Source organism: Pteropus vampyrus, unplaced genomic scaffold (genome assembly GCF_000151845.1).
Source record: "Pteropus vampyrus isolate Shadow unplaced genomic scaffold, Pvam_2.0 Scaffold75, whole genome shotgun sequence".
Classification (NCBI taxonomy): domain Eukaryota; kingdom Metazoa; phylum Chordata; class Mammalia; order Chiroptera; family Pteropodidae; genus Pteropus; species Pteropus vampyrus.
Window position 1 is genome coordinate 1,854,925 of NW_011888856.1, and position 4,967 is coordinate 1,859,891.

Sequence of the window (4,967 nt, forward strand, 5' to 3'; positions counted from 1 at the left end):
AACTGTAGAGAAGAAATTGTTTGCTGGCCAGATCGGTATGCCAGGATGCTAATGAAATATGACATAAGGAGAAGGGGGTAGGTGTTCCCATAGGAAAGTGGGGTTCTTTAGTGTTTCCTCTACTGTCCTTTTGGGGGGTCGAGTCCCTCCTGCTGCTGCTGTTTCTTGGCTCTCACCAGGTTTTCCTCACCTGGGGGAGTTAACCCTTTTGCTCAGCAATTGCGCCCAAGAGGCAGGATGGCCTGAGAAACGCTCACTATTCACAGTCCTGCCGATCTGACAGAGTAGGGAGCGAAAGCTGCTTTGCATTGATTTCAAAATCATAACAGGAATGGAACGATTTTTTGGACATTATTTCCTGTGGGTAAATGAGCAACGAGGTTAGACCGATCCGGAGGCCGGGACCTCTGGTGCCGCCCCGCCTGGCCTGGATCTTCCTGCCAGCGAGCGCCCTGGCACCCTGCACACCCCCCACCCCGGTCCTGCAGGCAGCCTCCACCTCCCAGAGCGACGCTCCCATCCTCCGGAGCCCCTGCGGCTCGTTCATTTGTTCTGGCTCCACGGGGCTCTCTGCGTTGTCCTCCCTCTGGATTTACCTGTGCCTGGGTTTTCCTGTCTCAGAAGGACCCATTTGGGTTTCGGTGCTGGGTTTCAGAACTGCCACTGCCGATTCCTGGACTCTGGGCCACAGCATTTCCTCCCCACTGTCCCTTCCTTTAGTCCATGATAATAAAGGAACATAATTATTCAGGGTCCATTGTGTGTTGGCTTTAGCACATGTAGCTTATTAAAAGGCCACACTTCCACACTCATATATTCTTTATTAAAAAAACAAAAAAAACAAAAAAAACCTGGAAATACAGACAGATGTCAATAAAAGCATTGAACTTATTTGTGGTTTCTTTTGGGGTGACTTTGAATGTGTGAGGTGCCTGGAAGCTGTCGAGGCAATGTTTTTATTTTAATTAAAGAAGAATTTCTTTGGTTTGTTACAAGGGATCATTGAAACCTTTCAACTGGGAGTGCGGTGGGCAGCCTAACCCCTTCCAAAGCATTTGTGTGACCCAAATTAGGTGGCTCAAAGTTGGATTAACCAAACCAAACAAGGCCCGTGAATGAAGACATTTTGCATGGGGGAATCTGCTTGCCCAGCACTTAATCCTTGAAAGAGCCACTTGGGAGCTGCTCAGTGAAGCATGGCCCTTACAAGAAATTCCTTTCTTTTCACCTGTTATTTCTGATTTGATTGAACTGTTTTTTTTTTTTAAATATAAGGCAAAGTGCAAAAGTAGTCACTGATTTTGCTAGAAAACAGTTTTATATAGTTTTGTTTTAAAAAAAGACTTAAAAAACTTATAAAAAATTACTTTTCTGAGAAAATTGCAAGATACATTTTGCGGGGGATGCGTTTCGGGAATGTTTCTTAGGTAAAATCATATTACTAGGCTGACAGATTTTGAAAGCTAGGAACTCAGGAACCATACGAACAATTGTTTTGCATTGTGAAGTTGGTGAAATTAACTTTTTTTTTTCAGGTTTGAAAAATACTAAGATGGGGCTAAGAGAGGCGCTCTTTCCGAGGTAAATACCAAAATATATTTATTGTGTTATGTTTATGGGTTTTACTCGTACGTTCCCAAGATCTTGGGCGTGGCTTCCTCATGAAGCGATGAAGGTATACTTACAGTATTTTTTGGTATATGCTCCACAAATTTAAGTGCAGTGTCGTTCTGAGGAAAAATGATTTCTTTTCCTCTAGTATAAACTGCGTTCATATAACTATCTTGAAAAATGTGGTTTTGAGGTCAGTAAGAGGCAGACTTCTTGCCTGTGGGCTGCCTTTTCTCCATGTGAGCTGGAGTTTGTAACTCGGGCGGCCAGTTCCCACCAGTTGTCTCCACCCTCTGCCGACCCCATCTCTCCGCCCTCCCTGAATTGTGCAAACAGCTGCTTCCCCTAGTGCTCCGGCCCCTCTCTCCATGGTTCAGGGTGCAGGCCATAGTCCATCGGACTGTTTGGGGGACTCGACAGCAGACACGGGCCATGCACAGCCGTCCCCAGGGCCCCAGGCGCCCGGCCACCATACCCCACGAGTGACGGCCGCAGACGCTCTGCTCTCCCAGGCTCCCTGCTTTGTTTGGAAATGCCTGAGTTTCAGGCAGGAGGTGGGGACACGCACGGCTCAGTTTGGGCTAAGGCTCGATGCTGAAAAGGAGGACGAGACCCAACAGGGCCGACAAGCTTTTGTCATGGAGCGTGTGAGACAGAGGAGCAGTGGATGAGCCGAGAGGGGAAGACCTCGCTGGACTCCGCAGTGGGGCAGCCTGGGGTCTGGAGGACAGTGCAGCACACGCTCTGAGCCTCCTCTGTGAGGCAGAGCTGGTAACACCTCCTCGCGTGGTGGTTGTGAGGATTAAATTGAATCATAGGTATAGAATACTTCGTGTACTTCCTGCCATATTAGGTATCACAAAAGAGAACTTCCAGACTTTTCTGCTGACACCTGCCAGATGTCCCCACTGTCTGCGATATCTTATATTGGTGCCGTTACCTCAGCTGTTTATTTCTGTCCAGCCCCAGGTTGTGTTAAGTAAAACAGATTCAGTGCAGGTTTGTAGGAAACAGCTCAGAAAAATTCTACAAGTCACCGTTTGGAAGACGTGGAGTTGATAATGACGCATGAGTACACGGTACGTGCGCTCGCAGGGGGAGGTCGTAGGTAAAAGCTGAGGCAGGTCCTGGTCGGAATTCAAAGCAGGTCAGGCGAAGGCAGGATGGTCCAGCTCCACAGTCTGGCTAAATGATGACATCAAGAACAGTTTCTGCAGCTGCAGGCACCGTCCTGAGCGTCAGCTGAGGGATGACAGTGGATCCCTCGCACCCTCGCTGGCCGTGTCAGGAACAGGCGCAGGCGTGTGCAGTCGGTGCTTCTCCACTGATGCTCTTAGGGGTCAGAGCTGACTCTTGGGAAAAGTGTGGAATGGGCGATGCCCTTGTCCTCGTCATTGCGACCTCTCCACTTCTAGTGACTTCTTCTAGTGACTTCTAAGGCATCAGATCTCCAGTGTCCTTCCTTTGCCCTCTTTAAATCCTGTGCTCAGAGTTAGTCACTGCAGTACATGTGAGGGATGTCATACCGGTTTGCAGTAGCTGTGGCTCTGAGGTCCGCCCCCCGCCCCCCACACGCCTTTACTCCCGCTCCATTTCTGTCTGGCCACAGGCCCTGCGTCTGGACTCCAGGGGCGAGCAGAGGACCCATGCCTGGACTCTCAGAGTATCCCACCCCCTTGGCCAATGTCTCTGGGTGACGGTTGACATATGACCCCTGGGGCCCGGTCCTGCTGTGTGGAGAAAGCCTGTATGCCAAAGAGGAGCCCAGGCCCAAGACATCCCAAAGGAAGGCTGGAGGAGGCTTGCCAGGGTCAGAACGCCCAGAACTGGCTTGATCTATGCCGCCGCGGCTCTTCCTGTCCACGATCTACCCACTCCCCTCTCCATAACCCCCTGTTCTGTTTCAGTCAGTTGGCATTGCATTTCTGTTGCTTTTCTCTGGAAAAATCCTGTGTGCTTTGATCGACTCTAAGGTCTTCTTCCCCGAGGTGGACTTCTTAAAATCACTATTAAAGATCCACACACAGGGGAGTCTGTGAGGTGTTTTTCTTTGAACTACCCACTGTAACGAATGATGCCGAGGAAGTAAGTAGGAAATTAAATTCATTGTAAGATTATTGTTGTGTATATACCTTTTGTTTTTGGTCTAAAATGCTCAAAATGTAGGTAGTGAGCAGCTATGATAAAGACACTTTGTTTTTGAAAGAGCAAAGACGATGTAATTTAATTTTAGATCATTCCAGACTGAGTTCGAGTCAACATGTAGATGACTGGAAATCTGCCAGAAATTAAATGCCAGTTATTAGGTCCTAACCTCAGGTTATGACCCAAGTTAGAGTCACTGAGGGTATCCAAAAGGGCTGCAAGATTATTAAAAAAAAAAACCCAAAAAACCTTGACATGTTATCTTTACCTTCAAGCTACATATTTATTTGATTGGGGGAGGGGATAACTTGTTAAAAGGAGGGCTTATGGGGGAAGAAAGTCAGTTACAGAGAAGCCAGGCCAAAGGTGGCAGCAATGCCAGAACTCTGGTCCAGGGCAGTGAGTGACCATGTGGAGTATGCACTAGAGACAGGAATCTGCATGTGCTCTATTGATTTGGAGCAGAGTAGAAAGATAGATTCCGTCTTACATGATGACTGTTGACAGAGAATGAAGACTACTTGGAGAATTGTGTGCAGAAAGAGTCTGAGGCTCAGTGATCGGCCGCGATTATTTATCAGTGATGTCTGCCTTGGGCACAGGAGTGGATTCTGGTGGTACCGCATCCTCAATTCAGATTCTCAGCAGCGGAGGGAATAAAAAATTCTACCCCTTCACAGCAGAGCCGTACTTAACGATGCCCACTGATTAAATGGAGTTGGGCACCGAGAAATTCACATCGGCCTCCATGCAGATCTGACCAAAACTCAGGGGAGCAGCCAGCAAAGCTGTGGAAAGACTGCTTTGGGGATGCTGACAAATATTGAGTTTAGATAACTCTCCCTGTAGAGGATTAATAAAAAAAAATCTTCAAGGTAGGCTGGTAGGAAAAACTAAACTGTAGAATGGGGGAAAGGGAACAACGTCCTGAAGACTAAAAAAGTTGTCTACTTCAGATTCTGGAAGACATTTTTGTAAAGATAATAAGGCTACAGCAATAGGTTTAAAAACAAAATAAAAACAGAACGTGGTCTTTGAAATAAAACAACACGCAAAGGAGAGACCAGGCTGAGAGGAAGACACAATGGAATAAGATGAAATTCACCTCATTTTATTTTCTATAGGTTTATTTTGTTCTTTTTGTTTCTTCTTTTACCTGAATGGTCAGTTCTTCTGTTTTCAACATTATTTTTTAACATCTATAGTTAAGA

The 4,967-nt window shown here is 47.0% G+C and overlaps 1 long non-coding RNA gene across 1 annotated transcript in view; it reads left to right on the plus strand.

Moving 5' to 3' along the window:
• Positions 1–1,531: 1,531 nt before the first annotated feature.
• The window catches only part of LOC111741247, an 18,838-nt gene continuing 15,402 nt past the window's right edge, over positions 1,532–4,967 (plus strand). Inside the window, exon 1 of the long non-coding RNA XR_002780938.1 lies at positions 1,532–1,581. This is a non-coding gene — a long non-coding RNA (uncharacterized LOC111741247). The remainder of the gene's footprint in view (positions 1,582–4,967) is intronic.